Source organism: Coregonus clupeaformis, chromosome 34 (assembly GCF_020615455.1).
Source record: "Coregonus clupeaformis isolate EN_2021a chromosome 34, ASM2061545v1, whole genome shotgun sequence".
NCBI lineage: Eukaryota > Metazoa > Chordata > Actinopteri > Salmoniformes > Salmonidae > Coregonus > Coregonus clupeaformis.
This window is the reverse complement of record NC_059225.1, coordinates 30,784,777-30,800,740: the sequence shown is the minus strand read 5'-3', so window position 1 is coordinate 30,800,740 and position 15,964 is coordinate 30,784,777. Positions and strand designations below refer to the sequence as shown.

Genomic DNA, 15,964 nt, shown 5'->3' with positions numbered 1-15,964 from the left:
AAAATGAATTCTGGGAATTTTGAGAAGGTTACTGGAATTTTGCAACCCTACATAGAAAACGTACACAAACTGAAACACAATTTCCCTAAGCTATGTGCCAGTGTCACGTGCAGGGATCAAACCCACCACAACAAAGCCATCTGAACCACACACTAGTGTTAATGCTTTTAAGTGTTTTTTAAGAGAAAGAGACGATTTTTAACTACAATGTTAACACAGTGAAAAACCCAGTGCCATTGTGTGACTTAACATTCTAGTCATGCATTCCAGTGTATTTGGGTGTCAATTGTTTGCGTCAATGCAGATTGCAGACACACAGACAGACACTGCCTGTTATAGGTTATGTCACACAAGCACACACACACAGCATGATTTTCCATGTCGCAGTTGCTAAAAAAGGAAGAGGGGGGCAGTCATTTGGTTGTGCTGGGTATCCCCCTCGGCCCATTGACTAATGTGGAGCGGGCAGTGATTTTGGCAGGAGTATACAGATAAGGTGAGGTGAGGCAGACAAGACACACCCTGCTATATTTCACACAAGCACACACACTATGATTTTCCATGTCGCAGTTGCAGAAAAAATGGTCCCTAGGCCTTATCACATAATATAATGTGTTTCTCTTTTGACAAGCTTCACACAACTTGAGAAGTGAAGGGTTAACACACACACTACCATGCTTTTCTCGCTTGTGGTGTAGGTAGTTGCAGTCCCAAAATCGACATAGTAGAAAAAATACAAATAATAATATTTTTTCGTTAGGTCAGACATATTTTTCAAGCTTTGCACAACAACCAGTGGAAAAGGTGCAGTGAGGCTGATTAAAGCCACTAATGAGTTCACCAGGCAGGCAGTCCTGTGGGCCTGGCAGAGTGTTAAAGGCTGTGGAGCCCATTGAGAAGCCTGGTGGTACTGTAAGGTTATCTGTGCCAGGGTGACAGCGTGACTAACATGGAGAGGTCAGCACACAGAGAGCCCTTTATCAAGCTAATGGCTCTGAGGACACACCCAGGTGCACACACAATGACCATTTTGACATAAATAGCTTCTCCTTTTCAGTTTATTGAGAAGTCATTGAAAATAGATGCCCTTTTTTCAATCATTGAATTGGAATTTCAGTTTACTCCCTGAATTGACTGCCTTCAATTCGAATTGAGCCCAACCCTGACAGACAGGTTAGTTGGGATGCAGACAGAGTCACACGCCCAGGCATGATGCAGATAAGATAAAAGGCAGACTAACTGTGTGGGGAAATTGGATTTTCAGCAAGTACCTCTGAATGTCAAGCTCAGAACGGAGAGAAGACAACATGCCCTGTAAGGACTGATGAGAGAGAGAGAGAGAGAGAGAGAGAGAGAGAGAGAGAGAGACAGAGAGAGAGAGAGAGAGAGAGAGAGAGGACGCAGGGAAGTGGGGAAAGGGAGAGGTGTGACAGTTGGTCATCAAACATATCAAGAAACACAGCAGCAATGTGAACAGAACTGTGTGAGATCATGTTTCGGAGTGAGATTATACTGTACTGTACCACATCTGCTTTCCAATAGATCCAACATACACTATAGTCTACTAATCCTTTGCTATAAATAGCTGTATGATTGTTTCTACAGTCATCACCATCCACACCATTGCCCTCATTATTATCCAGACTAGCTCTGTACTGTATCTACCTGTACTGTACCACATCTGCTTTCCAATAGATCCAACATACACTATAGTCTACTAATCCTTTGCTATAAATAGCTGTATGATTGTTTCTACAGTCATCACCATCCACACCATTGCCCTCATTATTATCCAGACTAGCTCTGTGCTGAGTCATCTCGTATGACATCGTTGAGTGGATGAGACACGTCACCTTCAGTGTCACCACCACAGGAGTGACCTGTCACCTGATATAGCAGCAGCATCCTCTGGGCATACCTGGGATGCATCCCAAATGGCAGCCTGCCATTTGGACGCAGACCTGATGACCGAGCACTACAACTCTATTAGAATATGCTTACTCAATGTGTAGTAAGTAAAAAAGGTACGATCCTTTATATGCATGGCCCATGATGAGACAGTCACATGGAGGGTCAAGTTCAGTTGATGTGTCATCCGAAACCAAGGAGCATGCTCAGTAATTTGAACGGAATTTGAATGATTTATGAGTGAAAAGTAATTATTTATGAGTGTGCCCAATTATGTTGAGGTAGATACAGTACCAGGCTACTCTGAAAACCTGGCAGTGTTACATACATATTGTCACGTGGTAGAATACATACTGAGCAAGGTGGAGAGAGATGCTTGAGACAATTGAGTTATTCAGTGTGATTGTATTACGTGGACAAAATGTCAGATAGACCTACCACCTCCCTGCGGATAGTGGTAATAAAGTTTACCCATCAACACCAAATGATGAGGTGTCTCTCGGATGAGCTTAGCAAGTTATCCTTTTTCTCTTTCACACACATACAGACACACACACACCCTCCCTCTCTCTGGCAGGCACTCCATTTGGCATCCCTCTATCACAGAAAAGCCACTTCCTGTCCCAGCTGAAACCTCTTCCTGTCGTGGCCTAGACGTGAAAACCACAGTTTAACCTCTGATTACAACCGCCAACCTGCTGTTAGACACATCGACCACACGTCGATCCGGCCACGGCTGGGAGGAGAGACCTAAATTCCACATCTCACCCTGTGTGGTTTAGTTAGCTATGACAGTCAATGGAAACCATAGAGCACCTACTATTTCTGCACGGAGTAGTCTATCATATCATTCTTTGTAGGTCACCTACAACAGACGTGATGAGTGTTAACATGTGGTACTGAGAAGTGAACCAGTTTCATACAGTTACAGCAAAAGTGATTACAAAATAGCTTGAAGGACTTCAATACAAAATATGATAATGATTATGACCTTCGGGAACAAATTAATCAAACACATTCAGTCTGAATATTATGACTTTATCAAGGTCATTCAATATCATTCTTTAACGTTATACTATTTACTATTCCATGAGAACATGTTCTGTTTTCACCTGACTTCAAAGTCTTTACAGATGACTGAATTCTGAGTCATATGGTATAATAAAAGCTCTGGTGTGCCTTTCAGTTGCAGTTTCTCCATTGTTCTCGTTTTATTTCCAAAATGATTTCCAGAGGCGGTGTCCATTGGTTGTTTGATGTCTGATGTTTTGTTATACTCAATGACATCGAATACGTCCCTTCAAATTCCTTTATTACTCTAGTTTTTATTTAGCAAACGTAATATTTTGTAGAGTAGCATTTTACTCTGTGTGTGTCTGTGTAACAGTGTTGCTTCCGTCCCTCTCCTCGCTCTGACCTGGGCTTGAACCAGGGACCCTCTCAACAACTGCCTCCCATGAAGTGTCGTTACCTATCGCTCCGCAAAAGCTGCAGCCCTTGCAAAGGAAACGACTACTTCAAGATCTCAGAGCGAGTGACGTCGCCGACTGAAGCGCTACTAGCACACACCGCTAACTACCTAGCCATTTCACACCGGTTACATGTGCATGTGTGTGTTTACTGTCTTTCAAACCTTGAAAGATTTTCACAACTGTCAAATCAGGTTACTTTTGCATACAATTTAGGTACATTTTCTGGATTCACAAACGATCAGATATTCCACAAAAATGGATGGATGAAAAGCAAAGAAATACGAAAAGATTCCATAACATTGTCTAAACATCATTATGATTGTGGTGTCTTGGTTTCAGACAGACGATCAGAGGTATAGTACAGCGCTGAGACGTGGTGATTAAATTGAATTATGATAGTTAAAAATAATCACTGCTTCTATCAAAGACCTGCTGTGGTAGACATAGAACACTTTATGGAAAATATAGCCATGGCTGCCAGGAGGATGGGCTGATTTCTGCAAAACAGAAGCAACTTCACAAGTAATGTTTTCGAGTCTTTGTTTAAGACCGCTTCAAGCTTCAGGTTGTGTAGAGCACAACAGAAATAGAAATAGACTATGTTTGTCTATCTTGTCAAAGAATTGTTCCCTATTCCTCATTTAAGAGTTAAATAAGAAACAAATACTATTTACTCCGTCTAGTCAGCATCTAGGTCTTTCTCTCGCCAAACTTCTCCTCCCTTTTCAGACATTGAAGAGTGTGGACTTCAGACAGGAAGCAAAAGCTCAACATGGTTTAGCCCCACACTGGTGATGTCAGCAAGCCTTTAAACTTAATATGCTAATTGTGTTGGCTCCCTCAGGAGAAGAGGCGAGAGAGAGAGAGAGAGAGAGAGAGAGAGAGAGAGAGAGAGAGAGAGAGAGAGAGAGAGAGAGAGAGAGAGAGAGAGAGAGAGAGAGAGAGAGAGAGAGAGAGAGATATATAGGACCATCCCTCAGCCCAATGTAATTAACTGGCCTGATCTGTATGAGTATCACACATCTGGAGTCCCTTAACCATGTACACTCTGTCTGTGTACTGTACTTCTACATGCTGCTAACCCTGTACATCATGGGAAGACAGCAAGACACACTGTCTAACCCCTCTCTCTTACTCTAACCCTACCTGTACATCTGTGTGTTAACCCTGTCCAATCTGAGGTGCCACTCTGTTAACAGGACGTCTACGTAGCCCAGCAACAAAACAATAGACGTTCAGCTGGATATGGTAAGCCACTTTATGGTCCAAAATTGGGGTCCTGAGTTTTTGCTGAATACCTGACGAGGAAGAATGCAAGATCTGTTAGACACTGTATGGTTCACAACCAAACACACATGGCATTGGTTTACTACTCTAAAGACTGTGGTTTGAATTCCCAGATCATCTCAGCGATGGCTCCATTGTGCTCAGTGCATTCAGTATCCTTGTGTCTGTCTGTGGGTCTCCAACTCTTTACGGTCTTTTGTATCATCCAGGCTATGTGTGCACTACTTTTGACCAGAGCCCAATAGGCACTATGTTGGGAATAGGGTGCCATTTGGGACACATCCCCAGTGTTAATGACATTATACACTAGTATCCCCTTGTCGTCCATTCCCATTCATTACGGCTGTGTCCCCCTCCCTAACCCCTCCCCTACTACATTCCACCTCTAATCCCCCTCCCTCCAAATCCTCACATGACCTTCTACAGACAGACTGCCTGGCCTGGCTAATTGGTTCGTTAAAAAGGGGTCGACTTTACAGTATCAACAATCAAAGCCAATCACGCGTTCTATGGAGAAGGGCTATAGTCTGTGGATTCTAGGCGGTTTGCACTGTGGTTGCACATTACGGCATATCAAACTAATATTAAATATGCTTTTATTAGGTAATAACTGTAGGTAATAACTGTAGTCAAAACAGACATATCAGACTGATACTGTAACAGACACATGACGGTATATCAACCACATTACGGTATATCAGACACATTACGGTATATCAACCACATTACGGTATATCAGACACATTACGGTATATCAACCACATGACGGTATATCAACCACATTACGGTATATCAACCACATTACGGTATATCAGACATATTACGGTATATCAACCACATTACGGTATATCAGACACATTACGGTATATCAGACACATTACGGTATATCAGACACATTACGGTATATCAACCACATTACAGTATATCAACCACATTACGGTATATCAACCACATTATGGTATATCAGACACATTACGGTATATCAGACACATTACGGTATATCAGACACATTACGGTATATCAGACACATTACGGTATATCAGACACATTACGGTATATCAGACACATTACGGTATATCAGACACATTACGGTATATCAGACACATTACGGTATATCAGACACATTACGGTATATCAACAACATTACGGTATATCAGACACATTACGGTATATCAGACACATTACGGTATATCAGACACATTACGGTATATCAGACACATTACGGTATATCAACCACATTACGGTATATCAACCACATTACGGTATATCAACCACATTACGGTATATCAACCACATTACGGTATATCAACCACATTACGGTATATCAACCACATTACGGTATATCAACCACATTACGGTATATCAGACACATTACGGTATATCAGACACATTACGGTATATCAGACACATTACGGTATATCAGACACATTACGGTATATCAACCACATGACGGTATATCAACCACATGACGGTATATCAACCACATTATGGTATATCAGACACATTACGGTATATCAGACACATTACGGTATATCAGACACATTACGGTATATCAGACACATTACGGTATATCAGACACATTACGGTATATCAGACACATTACGGTATATCAGACACATTACGGTATATCAACCACATTACGGTATATCAGACACATTACAGTATATCAACCACATTACGGTATATCAGACACATTACAGTATATCAGACACATTACGGTATATCAGACACATTACGGTATATCAACCACATTACGGTATATCAGACACATTACAGTATATCAACCACATTACAGTATATCAGACACATTACGGTATATCAGACACATTACGGTATATCAGACACATTACGGTATATCAGACACATTACGGTATATCAGACACATTACAGTATATCAGACACATTACGGTATATCAGACACATTACGGTATATCAGACACATTACAGTATATCAGACACATTACGGTATATCAGACACATTACGGTATATCAGACACATTACGGTATATCAGACACATTACAGTATATCAGACACATTACGGTATATCAGACACATTACAGTATATCAACCACATTACGGTATATCAGACACATTACGGTATATCAGACACATTACGGTATATCAGACACATTACGGTATATCAACCACATTACGGTATATCAGACACATTACGGTATATCAGACACATTACGGTATATCAGACACATTACGGTATATCAGACACATTACGGTATATCAGACACATTACGGTATATCAGACACATTACAGTATATCAACCACATTACGGTATATCAAATTCATATGCCCTGTCGTCAATAAATGTATTATTGTTATGTGATTGCTGTATATAAAAGTACCATGTATGTAAAATGTATATGTAGCAGAAAAGCTATAAAAACATCAGAGGGAGGGGTGGGGGTTGTGGATGGGTTAATTAAAAAAATTAAATAATAATAATATATATATTTTTTATGACATAATAACTGTAGCAGGAGTTGCAGTCAAAGCAGATATAGCACACACAGTAGACACATTCAGAGGTAGGGTAGCTACTTTGTTTAGCCTATCATTGTACAGTCATATAAGATCCAGAGTCTGGAAAGAGATAGTGGCAACATTCAAAGGGGGTTAGCTGTGAAATCCCTCTAACCAGAGATGGACTGCGTCCCACATGGCATCCTATTCCCTAAGTAGTGCACTACTTTTGGGCAAAAGGGAATAGGGTGCCAGTTGGGACGCAGCGATAGGCCATATGAGACCACATGACAACAGGTCCATTGACCTTCCCACAACCTACGTTAATCTGTTTCAGCAACTTTGACATATGCATAACTGATTTGGCCCAGCCATTCGATTACATTCACTCAGGCATACCTAAATCAGACTCTCACACATAGACCTCTGTGTGCCTGCACTGAGAGAGCCTATACAAAACATATTAGCCTGAGCACACAAACATAGACGGTTCGCCGACAACAAACTCAGACTACTGTACTTTCGCTAGCCAAACATGCTCCGAGCGATACAAATGGAAGGTTGGAGATTTACAGAATGTTGACATTCTGAAAGTCCACATATTACAATGCCCTATGTGGCAATCCATACAATGTCGCTCAGAGGCTACTTTTAATCCAACCAACTTACTACAAATACTGAATCAATATTTTCTCAATCTCAACCTATGCATAAGAGACATACGTGACTAAACATCATAGCCACAATCCTGATCATAAGCAGAATTAAATACATTTTAAATATTTCCCTTCTAGTTTGAAGACATTTAATAGAATATAAGATATTTACAGTGAATTACCAGCACAGCGAGTATCTCCCTCCTGCAGAGCTTCCCATATCCTAGTCTAGTGGAAACTCCCCTGGTCTTCTGAACACACACACACACACACACACACATCCTGCTGTTATTCCAGCCCCACTGTTCTCCCCCAGAGTGGATGGAAGGATGGTGGTGACTTCCACCCCAGGCTGCCCAGGATAAACTCACATGGAAGTTCTATCACCACCACAGTGTCAGGGGAGAGCAGTCAAGGGAAGTGGTTGTGTATAGAACCAGGACACACAGTGGATCACAAATACACATACACACACACAAGGGTGCGCAACCACATACGCATGTGCACGCACACACACACACACACTAATCAAAATCAACACACATTTTCTTAAATCTCTAAGTCATCCAGTGAAAAAAATTACTCTTTGTGCACTGACACAAGATTTATCTGGGAGCAGTAATCGATTTACAAGTTTGACAGTGTGTGTCAGATAAAATGAACACCTCTGAAATGTCCCCAATCCCCTTTGGTATTTACAGCCTTCCATCTCACAAGGGCCGGAAGAAGACAGAAAGATGACAACGGTCCCCAGAACAGATAAGACCTAAGCCTGCTAGGCTAACCCTCACTGGTAATACTGACAACTTAATCAGTGTCACCGAGAAACAGACTAGCCATAGGGCAGTTCGAGAAAATGCCAGATGGGCCAGTCCATCTTTAGCCAAGTGGGACAGTCAAAATAGTTTTTCTTTTGTTGCACAGAATAATTATTATTTGGGTAATAATGGGGGCCTCAAGGAAGAAATGGCCTGGCCGATTTCTGGTCCCAGTCCGCCCCTGGTCTCTCCTCTGGCAGCATGGGACAGAGACCCTAAAAACCACTCAAACTGTCTCTCTCTTCACCATAGTTGTACAACTAAATTGCTAGTATGTCTCTAAATAGCAAGTAAAGTTGCATTCCCTTAAGGAAAAAGAAATCACATGAAGTTTCACATGTGAAAACATATGGTTTTGGAACACTTCACATGTGATTATATTTCACATGAAGTTTCACATGTGGATATTTTTCACGGGATCTCACAGGCGATGCCCTGCAAACAAAAATGAGTCCTTAGGATATCATCAACTTACATATTTGACATACATGATTACATTGTGTAGGTTTATTAATACAGTCATTATTATTCAACACGTCCTTACATGGGATTTGAACTCACAACCTCTTGGTTCACAGCATTCCAATCTTCCTGCTACACCACCATTTCTGTGTCAATAACTGACTTCACCTGTATCCCTACACTTTGGACTTCAAAGTAAATCTCTTAAAAAATACACTCAAGAAAAACTATTATATTTATCATATTAATTCAGGAGTAACATTAAAACAGAATAATATGTCCCACCAACATTAGACAACTATACAGAAAATCCCTCAAATTGCTGATAATTGTATTAATGATGCGACAATAGTCAGATTAACTGATAACTAAAATAGCAGTGTAGATGGAAGTATTTTGCTAAGTGCAGAGATGTATTATAGGCAATGAATCTGTAGGGGACTTCTGAGAATTCTACAGACTTTGTGGCCCAAGGTTGCAAGATCAAATCCCAGGTGGGGTCATACTGAAAAATCTGCTGATCATGTCAAATGTAATCATATTGGTTAAAGATGTTTACAATATTTTAGCTGAACAGCATACCACTTATCTTCAAACCCCCATACCATTTCATTACTTCCCATAAATAAAAAAAACACGGGAAATGTGCAGTTTCACATGTGAAAATCGCACGTTGAGCTGACATTTTCACATGTGAAAACATAAGAGACATGTGAGGTCAGTTGTTCGCATGTTAAATTTAGAGTTCACATATCACCACCTTTTCACATGTGAGGAGAATAACATGTTTTCACCTCAAATGTGAATTGCACGTGAAAATCTAATTTGCATTTTCACATGTGAAAAACATTCACATGTGAAAATAAAATGTGCAGTTTCATGGTATCATATGTTGAAATTTTGCATCGCCATGTTGTCACATTTATTTCACATGAGATCATATTATCACATGTTGCTTTTACATGTTGTCACATGTTATCACATTAACTTCACATGAGATCACATGTGAAACACGTGTGATCACGTGAAATTCATGTGGTTTTTCCGTAAGGGTTATATTGCACGGCATTTAAGTTACAGGTGATTACGTTGGAAAGGCTGGAAAAAGGTTGGAAATAATATGAGGTTGTTAGTCATGGAATACGGTGCACGCTGCAGGGTGATTTTACTGGTTCTGTTTTGTACTGGTGCCAGTAACTGTCGTGCAACTTTGGGATTGAGCAAGCCAGAGTTTAACAGGTCTGGGCTACCCAGATCTTAGCAGATCATTTACGCATTACTGTACTTTCCACGCACCCATGCACGCATGCACACACACGCACACACACACACACTCACAGACAAACACACACGCACACACACGCACACACAGACGAACACACCTACACACTGCCACTTGAACGCACACACAGACAAAGTATTTGTTGACAGCGCTCTGGCATCACGTCCTGTCCAGACTTGCTCTTTAATGTCATAACATTAGTACTCAGAGTATGATTTATTCCTTCTGACGCTTCCGGCTTTCCCGTAATAACAGCTCTGCTGGGTTTCATTCTAAGGGGATCCACACCCACACACCCGCACACCCAGACACACAGAGAACACACTCTCCTCCAGATAGTTTGTCCTGGCCAGTATAACCGTCAGGTCTGATTTGCGCCTCTCTGGGTGTATCTGATAAATGTGATGATGGGAATATGGCTCAGAGCCTGTGGTCAGAAGTTCTAAAATAAAATAAAAAATAGGTCTGTTTGTTCTCTCAGGTCACACACACAAACACACACACACAGACACACACAAACTTTGTCCATATTATCTACATGTAGAGATGGGCAGTATTTCTGTTACATGTATTTGAAATATGTATTTAAATACTTCTTTAATATAATATGGACCCTGTGTGCTTTGTAATTGTTAATTTTTACATTTTGGTCATTTAGCAGACCCTCGTATCGAGAGTGACTTACAGTCAGTGAATTCAACTAAAGTATATAAACAACAACATATCAGTCATAGCAAGTACACCGTTTTTCTGTTACTAAGAATGTTGTTGTTGTGAAGGCGTGTAATTGCAAATGTATTTCGAACAATGAAAAAAATAATGTTTATACATTGGTCTTTAGAGTATTTTGTAATTGTAACAAGATAGTATCTTTGCCCATCTCATCAACAAGATAGTATCTTTGCCCATCTCTGTCTACATACATGAAAGACAGCAGAACAAAGAAAGGGGAGACGGTGACAAGAAATGTGAGATACCACCTGGTTACTTAAGTAATATCTGATTAAATACTAACTTGCCAGCCATGCCTAATATGACAAGTCTTCTTGGCACCACATTCTCTCATACTTAAGTTAACGCCTTATCTGAGAATAAGTCACACAGCCGCAAATGGCACCCTATTCCCTATATAGTGCACTACTTTTGACCAGGGCCCAAAGGTCAAAAGTAGTGCACTATAAAGGGAATAGGGTGCCATTTGGGCCAGAGGTGTAGTTTCTTCAGAGTGAGGAAGCGTTGCAGGTCCCTGATCCCCATTATAAAAGTGTTATACGTGTCTAATAAATGCTCACTGGGGACCACTCACACCCCTTTACTCTAACCACACCAAATTATCCTCTATCTCCCAGAGGAGAGGTAGAGGGAGGGGTGGGCGGGCAACACAGCGGCACGAACACACACAAACACACACACACGCGGCTTTACGAACACACATACACATTCGCACAAACACACCCTTAGTTACAGACTGAACTTTTAATTAGATTTGACATTACATAAGCAAATGTTCATCACTCTTTCATGTGAGTTTGTATCTGCTGTAATCCCAGCATGCACACACACACACACACTCTGACGCACTTCCCAGACACATGCACACACACTCACATCAACACATACACGTACAGCAACACACAAGGTTCAGCCAATCTTATCGGAGCTGGATTTGTTTGATTGACCCATGCAAATAGGGAAAACATTGCTCCTTTCAACTCTACATTTGCCTTTCATCATCCATCCCTTCCTATCGCTCTCCTCCATCTGTTCCTGTCTTGTTTGACCTTTACGTGTATGCTGTCCTCCTCACGCACCATTGACCCCAGCATTGGCTTCTCTTTGACATCTTGGATGTGCACTAAGTTATATCAGATACTACACCACACTACACTCACCACTCCAGCCCACACACACACACACACACACAACTGCTGATTTTACAGTACACTAAACTCATGACTCTAGCTCGTTCACACATACACGTCTGCTGAGACAGAACCTGTTATCGACAGACAGATCCTCTCCAGTGACAACTGATACTGATTCTGGTGCTCAGTCAGTATCCAAAACATGACTCATTCATCCATATGAGATTGGGAAAGAAATATGAACTCAAACACAGTGTAAACAAATAACACTGTTGCCCAATAGGCTACGATTCCTGAAAATAAGTTATGGATTACGTTTAAAAAGACCAAGCTGCTGGGTCAAACAATGAGTTTCAGGCCACTGTGTTAGGATAAAACTAGGCCTCAAAATAAGGCCTTATGAGATATATTTGACATCGTTTTTTGTAACTTTCATGAAAGAAAAAATAATAATCGAAAACCAGATGTTTTAGGCTTAGTTATAGTGAAACGCGTCAATTTTGGTCTTCATTTTGACAGTTAGTTGCAAAGGTGATATATTTTGGTATTTTAGTAGTAAATCTAGCTCTTTTGCCACTAGCGGTTCAACTCTACCATTGAAATTGCGATGTAGAGGCACCTTAAGAAGGTGTCTCTACCAGTGGAGGCTCCTCAGAGGAGGAAGGGGAGGACCATCCTCCTCAGTGAATTTCATAAAATTATCCTTTTTAGATAAAACTATACTAAATATATTCACATCAACAAATAATTGATTAAACACACAGTTTTGCAATAAAGGTCTACAGTAGCCATGGTAGGGTAGCACCATGGTGTAGCCGGAGGACAGCTCGTTAACTTCCTCCTCTGGGTACATTGACTTCAATACAAAACCTAGGAGGCTGGTGGTTCTCACCACCTTCCATAGACTTACACAGTAATTATGACAACTTCTGGAGGACGTCCCCCAACCTATCAGAGCTCTTGCAGCATGAACTGACATGTTGTCCACCCAATCAAAGGATCAGAGAATGAATCTAGTACTGAAAGTGCATAAAATGTGGTGAGTAGTTGACTCAAAGAGAGAGAAAGACAATAGTTGAACAGTTTTGAACAAATTAATTTTTTCAAAAATGAAGGTGAAGCAAGAGAGCGAGAGAGATAACTATATTTCGTATTTTTTACACTTTCACTTTCACTTACTTAGCTAGCAAATGCAGCTAGCTAGTTTAGCCTACTCAAAACATCCGGCTCAAACAGAGAGGGTTGCTATGTTAGCTAGCTGGCTATGGCTATCCAATAATGGAACTCTTCCAAGTCAAGGTAAGCTTTTGGTTTTATTAATTTATTGTCACCGGGGCCCGCCTGTGTAACTACTAAACTGCTTGCAGTAACACTGTACTGCATTATTGTACCTGGTTCACTAATGCGTTAGTTCTAGTAGCTATGTTGACTATGACATTAGCTAATATAGTGACAACGATCTAGGCTGTGTGTAGCGGTTAGCAGTTATGATATGAAGGTTTGGCTTGGAAAGGTTTTTTCTCCTGGTCACAGACAGCTGATGTGTTGTGTACTGAAGTCCACAAGTGAAGGGAAAAGGTAAGAGGGGGATGTAGATGCGAGAAGGAATTATACAACAAGCAAAGTGATCATTATGTTTGTATATGGCTGCTATGAACGTGAACTGTGTTTTCTTGTGATCAGGGGTGTATTCTTTCTGCCGATACTGTTGAAAAACGTTTCTTAAACGGAAACAAACGGAATGAAACGGGGACAAATATACCTGAATTTGTCCAAAAGAAACTCTTGTTTGCAACTGTTGGACTAATGATTACACCCTAGATCAGCTGGATGCAGGCAAGAGTGTGCAAGGCAGTATTGAATGTGACAATGTCTGGCACCTTGATTACTCTAATTTCTCTCGACCTGTGCACCTGTGACAAAGTGAAAATGTAGAGTTTCCATCAACCTCTCTCGCAATGTAGATATCAAAGAATACCACAGTTCGCGGGCAGAGCAGTGGGTGAAACCATTCACCTCAGAAAAAGGTGTGATATAAATAAAGTTTCCTTTCATTATGTGTTGTCGAATTCATACAAATATTTGCTGCCATCGTAGTAAGGTTGGCAATACAAGAGGTCTTCAGACTTATAATTTTTGTATTATCCTCCTTGAAAGAAGAACTAGTGGGTTTTGAGTGCTTTTCCCCTATTTGGAAAGTTGGTCTGCCTGCTCTTCAGTCTGAGAGAGATATTCTGAGAGCAGGTTCGTGTCTCCTTCCTCTGTACATAAAAAAATGGTTTAAAACTGTACAACACAATAGTGTCTTTGGAAAACTGGTTCATATATCCCAAAGTCAATAGCGAATGTGACTATGTATATATTTATGTTGCTGTTATGTATTTAAAGCCTATTTTGGCAAGTTAACCACGTTTTTGCTGGCTTAGCTAGCCATGTTAATGACGAGCTAACTAGCACCTTCAGTCAGTGCACTTTAATGTCACGCTAGCTATTGCTAGCAGGTGATTTATTGAAATATTAAATGAATGTTTATTTTCATACTACCTTAAAAGGTTTGTATAAAAAGGGTTGTACTTGTGCTCTGTATTTATGGATTGATGTCACTTCACATTGAGGGCATGTATTATTACTGTTGCTCCTATCTAAAATATATCTTGTGTCCTACCTAACCAGTGAACGTGTGGCTGTGCCCGTCCTGTCAATGCCTGTCATCACTGTTTGATATATTTTACTGCAGATAAAAACCAAGTCAACCTGAAGTGTGGATGTCCGTGTGCCTTTCTTCTGGGTGGCTACAGTGGCTTGCGAAAGTATTCACCCCCCCCTTGGTATTCTTCCTATTTTGTTGCCTTACAACCAGGAATTAAAAAAAATGTGGGGTTTGTATCATTTGACTTACACAACATGCCTACCACTTTGAAGATGAAAAATATTTTTTCTTGTGAAACAAACAAGAAATAAGACAAGAAAACAGAAAACTTGAGCCTGCATAACTATTCACCACCCCAAAGTCAATACTTTGTAGAGCCACCTTTTGCAGCAATTACAGCTACAAGTCTCTTGGGGTGTCTCTATAAGCTTGGCACATCTAGCCACTGGGATTTTTTCCCATTCTTCAAGGCAAAACTGCTCCAGCTCCTTCAAGTTGGATGGGTTCCGCTGGTGTACAGCAATCTTTAAGTCATACCACAGATTCTCAATTGGATTGAGGTCTGGGCTTTGACTAGGCCATTCCAAGACATTTAAATGTTTCCCCTTAAACCACTCGAGTGTTGCTCTAGCAGTATCCTTAGGGTCATTGTCCTGCTGGAAGGTGAACCTCTGTCCCAGTCTCAAATCTCTGGAAGACTGAAACAGTTTTCCCTCAAGAATATCCCTGTATTTAGCGCCATCCATCATTCCTTCAATTCTGACCAGTTTCCCAGTCCCTGCCGACGAAAAACATCCCCACAGCATGATGCTGCCACCACCATCCTTCACTGTGGGGATGGTGTGCTCGGAGTGATGAGAGGTCTTGGGTTTGCGTCAGACATAGCGTTTTCCTTGATGGCTAAAAAGCTCAATTTTAGTCTCATCTGACCAGAGTACCTTCTTCCATATGTTTGGGGAGTCTCCCACATGCCTTTTGGCGAACACCAAATGTGTTTGCTTATTTCTTTCTTTAAGCAATGGCTTTTTTCTGGCCATATTCCATAAAGCCCAGCTCTGTGAGTGTACGGCTTAAAGTGGTCCTATGG

The 15,964-nt window shown here is 40.9% G+C and overlaps 1 protein-coding gene across 4 annotated transcripts in view; it reads right to left on the bottom strand.

Moving 5' to 3' along the window:
• Positions 1–15,964, bottom strand: part of LOC121550002 (sickle tail protein homolog) — a 186,129-nt gene that overhangs the window by 49,646 nt on the left and 120,519 nt on the right. The gene's annotated exons all lie outside the window — the stretch shown is intronic.